General features: G+C 42.3%; 1 protein-coding gene across 3 annotated transcripts in view; it reads right to left on the bottom strand.

Annotated features, from left to right (window-relative positions):
- The window catches only part of RAD51B (RAD51 paralog B), a 683,490-nt gene that overhangs the window by 320,951 nt on the left and 348,898 nt on the right, over positions 1-13,641 (bottom strand). The window lies entirely within an intron of this gene.

Genomic DNA, 13,641 nt, shown 5'->3' with positions numbered 1-13,641 from the left:
AAGCTCTTCTTGCCATATGAAAGCCACCTTATTTTAAATGTCCCAGATACCCTCTCCCTTGGGGTGATGCCTGTGCCTAGTCTTGTAAACAATGCTCATCTTTGCTCAGTCCCACTGGTGGCTGCTAGGTCTGTATATGTCGTGGATACATTTGGGCCAGGAAGATTTAGTCCTTTACCTTCCCCCAACTACTGGAACTCCCATCACCCATATCAAAAGGATTTTTTCAGGCCTTGCCAATAATCTGCTGGAGGCCATGGAAACAAACTTAATCAGGGTTCTCATCAATCTTTCTCCGCTGGCCAAACAGAACCAGGAGGCTAAAAGGAAAGGTGGTGGTGGACTCCTTTTTTTTTTTCCTCCCTCAAGACACACTTCAGTCCACAGAGTTGGGCCCACTCTGGATTCCTGGGAGCTAACTTTTTTTTTTTTTTTTTTTTTGAGGAAAGTTCTGGGATTTCACATTTGCCTCAAACTAAATACACATGAAACTTTGAGTCTAAATTCCACAGCGCCTTTTAAAAGGAGGGGCCTTGCCCCCCCCCCCTTGGTTTACAAAAACCCTGAAGGCTTGTTGTAGCTCATTCATTTTGGCAGTTTTCCAGGACAGCTGACAAACTGAAAATAAGCACACTGCTGTCCCCCCTCCCTTACACCGTATACTACCTTCCCCCAATCTCTGACAACCAGCACTCCTCACTTACACACACACACACACACACACACACACACACACACAGAGTCACAGACTCTCAAAAAATCGTGTAGGTGAACACCACCTCTGCCTCATGGCTCAGAGTTTAGTAGAGATCTTGAATGTTCCTGGTTTGAGATTACAAATGTGAGTCATCACTGGTTTAAATCAGGTTATAGGATTAGAGCCGTCCTCAGTATGTGAGAGCAGAAATTCACCTTTTGGGGGATATGTGTCTAAGGTCAAAAGTCTCCCTGGAGACAGGCCTGCCTCTACTCCCAAACTGCCTCTGCGTTTCTGTCCTTTTTGATAAGCAACAGGCAAAGATAGATAGGATAACGTTTGTTGCACAATTTGAAACAACTATTTGACTCCATGCTCTGGAACCCCTGTTGCAAAGCTGATTTGGGAGATAGACATAAGCAGCATCACACACGAGCAAATCCCACCAGTGCTATAAAACCAAATGATGGGCTCCAAGTAGACAACTGGTCCCCCATGAAAGGCACCACAGCCATGTGCCATTGATATATTACAAATCTGACAAACAATAGCTGGAAGTCTGCTCGACTCAAACTTAGCAGTAGGTCCAGTTCCCCAAATTGGGGAGGAGAAATAGGCACCTAATTTGTAAAGCTTTCCAGAAAGAACCACTTCCTCTGAAGTATTAAATTTATAGCCACCTCAGTTTGCTGGACCTCACCCTGCCTGGGGCTCTTCTAGATCACAATATGAGTGGAATTAAGATCCCTAGGATCAGGACAAAGCCTGATGGCCTAGAGAGGATGGAGGAAACAATGAGGACATGGGCCACAGTTCTACCTAGGTGTTTTTACCTTGGAGTCAATCAACACATCTCAGCTCTTTCGTGTTAGGATATTCTCCAACAACTCCTTCGAAAAGAAAGATGATAAGCTTTTCATACCGCCCTCACTCAACTACCAAAACGTTAGGAGATTATTTTCTTTATGAAGTATGCTGATTAATTGCCAAGGCAACACCTGTGCATCCCCCCTTTTTTTTTTGCTATGGGAAGCATTCTAGGAAATTCATGTACAAGACTGCCCAGAGATCACCCACCCATTGGCTTGGAATGCAGTGTGACCAAAGGCATTTCCAGAGAGCTCACAGGGCACAATGGCTATGCATGGGTGGATTTGCTGGATGGATTAGACAAACCAACCGCAACCTTTCCATCTTTTGTTTCGATTCCTTCCAGTAGATTGGCCTTGTTACCAATACTGATGCCAAGACTAGCAATTGCTTGCAACAAAGAATTGTTGTTAACCCCTACCCCCTGCTTCATTCACCCTAATTATTCTCCAACAATACAATGGCTTCAAAAAGCCTCCAATTGTCCAGCAGACACTATGGACCAGAGGAATCACTGAACACAAGCAGCATATCAGTAAAAGACAATACTGAAGCAGCTTCTGTCTGGGTATTTGCCCCATCTTCCCTGAGACAATGGGAGAGAGAGCTCAGGGAATAAAAAGGAAGTCCTACCCTACAGACCTTTTGTTTGTCTGCCAATGCTATATCTGTTCCAAGTTCTTGGGCGTATCCTTTACCACTCCCAAATACAGGAAAAAGCCTCAATTTCCTAGGAAATGCAGCTTCTATGTTTTTGATGAATTCTTATTGCAGCCAAATCAGACTTCAGTGAGGATTCCGGTTCGGATTTTTTTTTTCTTAAGGTCAAGTACATCTTATATACCAGAGATTTGTAGGCCACTGAGACAATTCACAGCGAGCAATAACAACATAAATAGTTCTTTCCGTAACATTTCAGATGACAGCATGGAGCCCGCCAACACATCAGCACCTTTGCTTTGTGTTTGGCTCTTTTAAACAAATAACATGCATTAACAAAGTAAATGAACAGATAAATAATAGGCTGGAAGCAGGCCAACATGAGAGGGAACTTGTTTAAGAAATTGAAATTGATATAATAATCCTGAAGGTTTCCAAGCAAGGAGAAAATTAAATGAGAGGAAGCTTCTGTTGATTACAAATCAACACGTAATTAGATTGGGAAGCACCCACAGTGATGAAATGCCAGCAGAAGTAAAAGGTCAGTTGTTTCCAATACTCAGTACTGTCAAGGCCCATGTTTAAGGAGAACAGACCAACACAGTGAGCCAGAATCCCAAAGATATCCCGGAATAAAGGGGATTCATTATAGTCTATTTGAGTCATCAAGTAGTGTATGTCCATATGTAAATGGAACATGAGACCTGGAATGTGTATAGTATGTCAGTTACTGTAGAGCAATTGAAGCAATAAAAACCGAGGCTCCAAACCATGCCCACAGCAGAGCTATAAATAAATGAACAAAGGGAAACTCAATTCCCCAAGGAAGGAAAAGGCTGGATCAAAAAAAATCAGCAAGCTCTAGACCTTAGAAAATACAAATAACACCAAGCGTGACAACTTCACCATTATGTTACTTATTAATTCTCACATGTCAGTGACCTAACCAAAAAGAGAAACTATTAAAAATATGAAATCATCCAGAAAGTTGCTTTTCACATAAAGATTTGTATAAGAAAATTTACCATAGGAAGAAATTCGAATACCTTATAGAAGGAAAAAAAAAAAAAAAAAGAAACTTCAGTTTACTGGAACTTGCAAAGGCTAAGAAATGTAATCATCTTGAAGATATGTCACTAACTAGAAAACAGGCATGATAATTCCAGGCAAGTTCGGGGTGTGTTTTCAAAAATTATAATACCAAAAATTGTGGCCACAAAAAGGGGAAAGAAATGTCATCAATTATCATATGTGAATCAAGGCAGTGAGTGATTTGAAAATAACCAGTACCAATTTACTTTAAAATCTCTCATAGATAGACCCAGCTTTTAGATATAAATTAATTCTGAAGATCATGTCTTAAATTAATAACAGTGATAATAATGCATAAGGCACACACTATTTATAGTGTCATTAGATGGTTGATATTTAAGTGCACTGTCCAGAGGCCCCTTCAAGGAAGGACTTATATAATCATGGGGTCTATGATCAGCAGATGGCCTCTGACATCAGCTCCTTTAGAGTCAGCCTTAGTTTTAGAGGGCCCCTTTCCTGAGGTCATGCCCTTGTAGGAGTAAATCACATCCTTTAACTAAGAGGCACAGTGGGGGAGGGGATGGGTATAAAGGCCACAGCACGTTCTAGAGTGAACCTCATTTTAAACCTTAAGGATGGTTCTTTTTTAGTGTAGTGCAGGGACTTTTTAAATGGAACTTGTTGCAGGATTGGCAAAAGCTCTGTTGGGTCTGTATCACAGCTCAGTTTCTCCCTCTGCTCAGTCCCACTTCTTTCCTTTCCTTTCACAAGCGTTGATCCCTGCAACGTCTTGTATCCAAAGTCTATCCAGTATCTGCTTTTGCAGAACGCAACCTGAAGCAGTTAATAGCTCCAAACTTCATTCATTCATTTTTTTTAAAGATTTTATTTATTTATTTGACAGACAGAGAGAGATCACAAGTAGGCAGAGAGAGAGGGGCAAGTAGGCTCCCTGCTGAGCAGAGAGCTCAATGTGGGGCTCGATCCCAGGACCTTGAGATCATGACCTGAGCCAAAGGCAGAGGCTTAACTCACTGAGCCACCCAGGTGCCTCTCATTCATTCCTTCAACATGTAACAAATATTTGTTTGTTTGTTTTTCAAGTAGACTCCATGCCCAGTGTGGAGCCCAACACGGGGCTTGAACTCACAACCCTGAGATCAAGACCTGAGCTGAGACCAAGAGTCAGACACTTAAATGACTGAGCCTCACAGGTACCCCATCAACATATAACTTACTAAACACCTATTATGTACAAGGCTCTGTTCTGGATCCTGAGGGTACAGGGCTGAGTAAATCCCTGTTGCTGCTGCCTTCAATTCCAGCGGGGAACAGACATATATAAGCAAGTAAATGTGATCAATTCACACAGTGATAAATGGCCAGAAGAAAATAAAATAGGGTAATCAGGGTAGAGAATGTACAGAGGAGGTGTGAAAGAGGAGTGCTACATTAGCTGGGAAATGCAGGGAAATCTCTAAAAGATGACTTTCTAGCTGCATGAGACATGCAGCTGTGAAGATCAGGTTTGAAAGCATTCCAGGCAGGAATGGACTACTGCAGGTGCAAGGGTCCTGAGGCAGGGACAAGTCTGGACGGCTAAAGGGACAGTTGGAAGGCCAGGTGGTTGAAGGTCAGTGTTAGGAGATGAAGTCAGAGAAGAAGGTATGGACCAGCCCAAGTATCTTTGCTACTGGACACTCAATAACTCAATGGAACTATATCTTATTTATCTGGTTAAGAGCAGAGGTTAGGGGGTAGACAACCTGGGTTTAAATCTCAGCCCCACCAACAACAAGAGCTGGGTGAACGTGAACAAGTTACAAACTTCTCTAAACTATAGTTTACATGACAATACACTGATATCTTCCTCATAAGGTTGTTATGAGTATTAAGTAGGAAATTATGGCAAGTATTTACTTGACATAGTGTCTAATCCCTACAAGGGCTCAGTAAATTGTAGCTATAGTTCTTATCTTTAACTCCAGCAATCAGCATAGTCTCTAACATTTAGTAGGGACTCAAAAGGTGTGTGTTGATGAAGGAAAACAGAATCCTGATTGCCATATATTCTATCTTCCTCTGTGTGGACATTAGAGGAAACGATCAAATTTATACCGAGAAGACAAAATTGTGACAAGACAGCTTTATTATTTATCTGTTCAATATTTATTAAGTACTGACATGTATGAAAAAAGTAGACTGCCTACTTTCTCGGGGCTCACCACCTAGAAGGGGAAATGAGATCTGCTATTATTTTCATTTTCTGGGAAATCTGCTATACCCAGGAGTTCAGAGACTGGAGGTCACCTCTGCTCCCTAGCTACGGCAGCTGGGGAGGGTACCTTGAAGGGTGATGGGATTTTTGACAAGCAAAGATGAGAAAAGAAACTCACCTGGGCCAAACAGGATGGACTAAGCCAAGTGTTATGTATAGAAGGCAAATGCATCTTTAGGGAATGATGACTAGCTCAGACTGGCTGGTGAACAGGAGTTTATGGTGGGGAGTAGGGAGAGACAGGTCTGGAAAGGATGGTGCAGACTAGCCTGGATGGACCTCAGAGCCAAAGCACAGGAGATAAGAGCCAGAGGAGCATGAGAGGCAAGGTGTGGCCAGGCTGAGACAAACTGATCTGTCAGCTGTGTAGAGCACTGACCCCAGTAGGGGCCATCTGGAGACAGGGTGGACACTACAGGTCACTTAATCCTGATATTAACCCAATGAGTATCTTTTGATAGGGAAACTGAGGCAGTGCATGTCCAAGGTCACACAGCTCAGAAGTGATGGGGTTGGAGTATGAATTCTGACTCCAGAATTCATGAAGAGAAAGACACGATGGGGCAAGGGAACCATGTGATGGTCTTTTGAGTGGTGCGGAAATACACATGGGCTGAGCTGCCTGGAGTACAGTGGAGAGAAAGTGGGCAGAAACAAGTTTTTAAAAAATAAAATCTGGGATGCCTGGGTGGCTCAATTAGTTGAGTCTCCAACTCTTGTTTTGGCTCAGGTCATGATCTCAGGGTCGTGGGATCGAGCCCCACATTGGGCTCTGCACCCAGCATGGAGCCTGCTTGTCTCTCTCTCTCTCTCCCCCTCTGCTTTTCCTCCTCGTCTTCTTCTCTTTCCCTCTCTCTTTCTCTAATAAATAAATAATAAAACCTGAGACCCCAAAGAACTTAAATTTAAACGGAAGCAGTATTTATTAGACTTTGCCAAAATGATGAAACCAAATACTTTTTCATTACGTTACGAGTGACAATTTTAAAAGAGCATTAATATGTTTTTCTCATAATAAAGGAGAAAGAATACAAAGAGAGAGGAAGAAATGGAGAGAGAAAAAGAAAGTCATTCAATGCTGAGTCCCAATGCTGACTAGCAGCTTACGAGACAGAACGTACAATGTACCAGAGCCCCACTGAAAGGGAAAGACGACAAGATGCTATAGAACAGGCTCCGGGGAGCCTCGGCATTTAAGGCCGTGATAACACACAGCTACTGGCTAACAGAACAAACGATAAACATGCAAAGACAGCAAGCTCCCTGGAACTACTTTTCTCAGTAGACACATCACCCAAGAATGGGGTTTTATTTTAGTTTAATGAGATAATCTATATAAAGTGACCAACACAGGGCCTGAGGTGACACAAATGCTAGTTCCTTTGCTTTTCCTTCTCGGCTTCTTCCCATCATAAATTACACAAAGGTAAGTTAGATAACCTTTCTCTGATACCTTCAGTGGAGGCGAGAAGAAACAACAGTCCTGTAAATCTACAGAAAGAAAAACATCAAGGCAAGCTTTCCATGGGTTCAAGTTCTTGAGTTCTGGCATCGTTTAAGAGTGAGTTGGGATGGGTATGAGAAGTAAATGAAGGCAGGGATGTGAGCAAATATTAGGCCACGTGAAAACAAAAGTCCTTTTGTACTCTGGACACTTTATTCTATTAATGACTCACCATAAAGAGCCAGTTGCTGTGCTAGGTGAAACCTCTAACTTCTTTAGAGAAATAATCATCCTTTCTTACCATTTTACCTCCTAGTATTTGATAAGTAAAGCCCTTCTAATGAGGTATCTCATTATGCATATGGGTCGAAGCAGCACACAGGACAGGCTTGTAGAGTCCTAGTTGTCTCTGCTGCTGGGGCACTCCGTCCTCTCTTTCTGTCCATTTTCCCTGAGCAGACAGTCACCAGAAGTTCCTGTTTATGGTCTGTCCATCCTCAAGCGGTTGGGTAAGCAGCATGAAGTTGAAGCTGTTAAAGGATTCCAGATCCTGGGGTGAAAGGTGCTGTTTTAAGTCATCCTACTCATTAAGGCCAGAATAGGCACAGGCTGTGGCTCTGACCATATACAACGAGGCCTGTTCTGAGGTGAAGGAAACCCAAGATCCAAGGCGGTCTTTAAGATTGCAGATGTAACACCCAGGGTAATAAGGGGTGCCCTATAAAAACCACTGCCGCTGATAAAGAGGGGCTGGGGGCTCCTGCACAATTTCAGTGTGACACTTAGCAAAAAAGGTCTCCCTGCTCCAGACGGCCATGTGGGCGCTCTTGTGGTTAGGCTCTGGCCTGGCAGACCATGTGAAAATAAGAGAGGTAGTAGGCTGGAAACATGAGGCTGACGTAGCTTTTACACATCCAACCTGAGACCTTCCATTGTTTTATTCATGTATTGAATCATACTCTAGGGAAGCCAAATTTGCTCAACTACAAACCTTGTCAGTAAAGTATATTTAAGGGGAAAACGGAACAGAATATTTGAAAGGGGATTGTTGAAACATCTGATGATTATAACAGACTCTGCTGAACAACGCAGCCTTCGTGTGGTTCTTCTGGCTGGAAATGATTACAAAGGAGGCTTCAGAGTCTTAGGACTGGGTCAGTGACCCTGGGCAGGACTGCCAGAATGGGTGGGTGGAAGTGAGAAAGAGTGAAAGAAGAGAGCGGTGAGATGAAGAAAATATATCAAAGTTGGGTACTAGAGTGGGGTAATAGGACTCAATGAGAGAGAGAAAAAAATGAGCTCTGGAGAAGTACAGCTTCCTGGGCAGAAGTAGAACCTGAGTCTGGAGCAGGACCGGTACCCTGATGATACTTGGTCAGTGTCTTGGTCTGCTGGGGTTGTTCCAACAAACTACAGTTCACTGGATGGCTCATGAACAACAGAAATTTATTTCTCACAGTTCTGGAGGCTGGGATGTCCAGGGTCGGGTTCTGGTTCTTTTCCACACTGTAGACTGCTTACTTCTCATTGTAACCTCACATGGCAGAAAGAGCAACAGAGTTCCCTGGGGGTTCCCTTATAAGGGCACTAATTCCATTTCTGAGGGCCCTGCAGACCACAGCCTGGGATAACACAGCAGTACTTGATGTGGTCCGGACATAAGAGTTGAGATCAAGCTGAGAGTTCCAAGGATGAGTGAGTGTGAGCATAATCGATCAGTAATATTCCCTTATAAAAAGTAACAAATCCATTTTGTAAAATATATATACACATTTAAATCAAATCCACACTGAAATGCCAATTCAAAACAACTAGCATGGCTATAAGACAGACAATAAAAAGTCCTGGTGAGGATGTAGAGAAACCGGAACCCTCATACACTGATGGTGGAAATGTAAAATGGTACAGCCACTCTGGAAAGCAATTTGGCAGTTCCTCAAAATGCTAAAACATAGAGTTAACATAAGACCCACCCCACCCCACCCCACCCAGCAACCCCAACCACCATCTGACAAAGACCCAACATTGCCATTCCTCGGTATACTTCCAAGGGAAATGAAAACATATCTTTGCAAAAAAACTTGTGTACAAATGTTCATGTTAGCATTATTTGTAATAGCTAAAAAGTGGAAACAACTGAACTCCATGGGGATGGAAAGTACGTTAGTGGTTGGCTAGTGGTGGGATAGAGGGTGGTGGTGGGGGGTGTAGGAATAGGAAGTAACTGCTGATGCGTACAGGATTTCTTTTGGGGCTGGAAGTTTGTTTTAATTCAATAGTGGTAATATCAGAACTCTGGATAAACCAAAAAAACTGAATTTTCCACTTCACCTGTGTGACTTTTCTGGTATGCAAATTATTATCTCAGTTATATGTCAATAAAGACTCAATACATTTTAAAACATCATATAACTTTGAAGGATTCTAAATAATTTTACTAGTAGAGCCTACATTCCAGTGAGCTGGGTCAAGTATAAGAAAAGGAGGAAGGGGTGGAGACTTTGGCAAATGGGGGAGGCATGCCCAGTCTAAAGGGGACAGAGTTATGCAGGTCTAATCAGTTGTCAACCCATAAGAATGCAGCCCAATGTTGTAGATCTTCCCATTTTTAGCAGAAGTCAAAAACCTGGATTTTTACATAAGTCTCAATTTTTTAATATTGACGCTGAATTCATATTTTCTTAAAGGCATCATTGAGACATCAGAGTGAAGTACATCTGTGGACCAGTGGATCCCATGACCACCAACTTGTGACCCTGAGTCAATACATGTACCTTTCCTTCGCCGTTAGCAAAGTTGATTGTATTCAAGGAGCTCAGAGGCCTCCATATGCTAACCACTGGGAAAATCTAACCAGGTAACAAATATTCATCAGAGGCCTCTCAGGTATAAGGCACTAGAAGTTAGGGACAATGTGAAACAAGAGAAAAAAAAATCATGGTTAAGTCAATTAGCATTGCAAATGGAAATTATGGCTTTGAGGGAGGGGGCTCCAGCAGCCTCTGCATAAGACAGTTCCATATATGGCCTTACAACCAAGCTCGTAAATTCCAGCCCACTGCTGGGCCCCATCCTGTGATACTTAAGATGGGCTCTGGACTATCTGAATTCGTTTATTTTTCATTGCTGCAGTGAACAGCAGGAGGAAATCGACTCAGAGTTTCTAAATATGCTTAAGAGCTTCAGTTCAAGAAGCAGCTCCTTCTTCCCAAGTCAAGAGGGAACAGACACTTGAATCCAGGTGCTCTATAGGCTGGAAGAGATTTAAACCCCAGAGTTGACTCAAAAGCAGAAATATTTTTTTCAATCATTCTCTCCTGCAGAAATTTCCCAGGACAGGGAGTTTTTGCGGCAGATATATCACTGCTCACATAATTGAAATAGCAGGTGAATTAAGGGGGGGGAGGGGTCAACTGATTTGATGAAGGGTCATACAGGTGTCCTTGAAAAAGAACACGCACTGGAGAAGCAATTTGTGTGCTTTCTCAGAGACTCGGGAACAGACTGTTACAATTAGTTAAGGGGCTGCATACAAATGACACTCTTTTTGTGTGAAGGCCTGCAAATCTCTATAGGGCCGCCAGTCTTTGGAATCCAGGTCAGCTGGGGAAAGCTGAGTGGGAACATGTGTCTCTGTGGCTCTGAGAACGATTCTCCAGCTCCTCCCGAAAACAGCACACACAGATAACAGCCGACGGGGGTGTGTGTGTGGGGGGTGTGTGTCAGTGTCCTGCTAGCCTTTGACTGAGGCTTCTAACCTCATTATGAAATTTATTAGTCATGTGCAGAAAAATAACAGAATCCCAAGTATGTCTTGCATTGAAATGACAAACACGGTTGTGAAACAGCCAATTAGTGAGTCCTAAAACTCTCGACACAGCACAAATAGATTTCTGATCTACAGTCTGAACAGAATATACTCTCCACTGGCCCCCTTTTTCTTCTGTGTCATTGATCTAATCAGCTTCAAGTCCTTCAGGGACTGCTCAGCTGATCTCTTTCTTGACCTATGCTCTGATCACCTGCTGGACTTCTCAACCCCAATGTCTCACCTCATTAGCACCTTAATCTCAACTCAACATGTCACAAAGTGACCTCGTCCCCTGCAAGGTTACCTTCCCTCCGGATTTCTCACTGAAAGCATCATGAGACCCAAGTCCCTACCCTGAGTTGTCTAAACCTCAAGCCCTGTATCTAACCAGTCAATACAGTCTGCCCACTTGACTTCTGAGACGTGTCTCCCATCTGTCCCCTTACCTTTTTGGCCCCAGGCCCCATGGCCACTTCTAGACTAGGCAACAGCTTTCTAACTGGTCCCTTGTTTACCCTCTTCTCCCATTCCACACTATTATCAAGAATTTTCTTCCTGAAAACACAATCAAATGAAGCTACTCTTTCTTTAAAACATCCATGAGTTTACAGGTTAATGGCTTAATGTACTATACAAGGTCCATCACAAGCTTACCCCAGCTTACTCCATTTTGTCTCATTTTTTGGCCACAGCCCCATTTTTAAAAATGCCTTACTCTACCCTGAACATGCTAGGCTCTTTCAGACCTCTTTGTATTTACACATGCTGTTCCCTCTGTTAAGGATGTTCTTTCCCCCTCTATCAGTGAGGACACTTTCTATATATTCTTGAAGTTCCAACTCAAGTGTTTCCTTTGCAGAAATATGTGCTGTTTCCCCTGTGCTTTCTAAAAGTATTTCGCTCATTCCAATAGCACAGCACTACCACAACATGTAACTTCACGTCGGGGTCATGTCTCCATGACCAGTACACTCGGGTCCTTAATAAATGTCTGTGAATTGAACAAATAAACCAGGAGATTAAAACATTACAGGGACGCCTGGGTGGCTCAGTGGGTTACAGCCTCTGCCTTCGGCTTGGGTCATAATCTCAGGGTTCTGGGATTGAGCCCCAAATCGGGCTCTCTGTTCAGTGGGAGCATGCTTCCCCCTCTTTCTCTGCCTGCCTCTCTGTCTACTTGTGATCTCTGTCTCTCAAATAAATAAATACAATCTTTTAAAAAATAAAACATTACAAAAGCAAGAGAAGCAGACTTTCTGTTATAACTTAAAAATATAATCATGAATCTAAAAATAAATATTTCTTCTAAAATAAATTTCATGATGAGGAGTATTGCCCAGAAGAAATAATGTAATCGATATATATGATCTTGGCTTAGACACCCAGAACTAATATTTTGGTCCTGCAAGTAAGAGTCTCTTAGGGAAAAAAACGAGTATAGTGCCTGACAAATAAATAATAAGCAATATATGTGTGTTTGCTCTTATTATTATTAGGGGGTTATGATCTGACCCATAGTCCATCTAAAGAGATATAAATCTACTCTGTCATGATGGAATTTTACTGGCTAAGCGGCCTACAATACTAAACCTTACATTAAGGAACTAAAATACCCACACATATCTAGGTTTCCTAACACACAAGCAACTATCCTACTTCAAACAAATGAATGAGCCAACAGCCTCCAGCCATAGCCCATATACCAGCATCTGAAGACAGTATGCTTAAATGTTTTGGCAATATCTTCTAGGTTTTTCTATAGACCAACAAACCAATTTGTCTGACCTCCTTGATCTAAACAGCCTCTCCAGTACCTACAGCTATGTTCTAGAGACCTGAATGAGTCAGAAGATGAAAATGATTAATCAACTTGGAGAGATTTGAAACCTGGAAGAGAGCCATCCTGTGAGTAAAACTTCGGAGCTATGGGATTGCAGCCATTGGAAAGTTAGGGGATTTCCATGGTTGAAGACATTTGGCCGGCATGCTGTAGCCCTCTGACCTTGCAATAAAGACAAAACAATCTGAGCTGGGTGATTTACCTCTGACAATATCCTATGTCTGCTGCCTTTGGCTTTTCACTCTGACTTGACAAAACTGAAGTTATTCCCCCTCAGTGTTATGACTTTGGAACTGGCTCAGAAAATTCCCTCCGCTTTTTTCCTCCCAGCGGATATCACTCTGGGCCCTTGGCTTCACTTTTATGTGTAGTGAGGCTTAAATCAGAAGTATACGTAAGGCACCTAGCTGAGGACTTGGCAAACAGCAGGTGCGTCTGTTCTTTTTTAGGCCAGGTTGATCCCCCGACACGCAAGGTATACAGGACCATCTTGATTTTCGTTTTTGACAACTGTTAAACTGGTAGTACCATCTAAAATTGCTCTTCCTGCCCAAGATCTGTATCACTTACTACTGTTCCTCACTTCACCTATTTGAATTCTTCCAATTCCTTTGATCAAGCACTTGATTTTTAAAAAATAAAATTTTTTAAAATTTTTATGATTTTTAAATAATAGCCAGACAGTAACACTGTCTGGCTATTATTTTTCTAAAATACTACAGACACAGCATCTGAGCAATATAATTGCATATTCCCTGTTTGTGGTTTAACATGTGATGCTTTATTAATGCAAGGACAGCTTCTAAAATTTCAGATTTGTTTCCACCGTTATATCTTGGCTTTCATCTTCTTGCTCTTTCACATACATACGCTGACCTATTTCTACTTTCTTTCATTTAAAAATATGAATCACTTGGATTTTATTACCATTTATTGCCATCTCTTTCCTGGTTCAGCTTTCTGTTCTCTCACTGCATCTGTAATACATTCTTTGTGTCCACTATCA

This window comes from Mustela lutreola, chromosome 7 (genome assembly GCF_030435805.1).
Source record: "Mustela lutreola isolate mMusLut2 chromosome 7, mMusLut2.pri, whole genome shotgun sequence".
Lineage (NCBI taxonomy): Eukaryota > Metazoa > Chordata > Mammalia > Carnivora > Mustelidae > Mustela > Mustela lutreola.
Note: the sequence above shows the minus strand (reverse complement) of the source record. Positions and strands in the feature narration are given on the sequence as shown.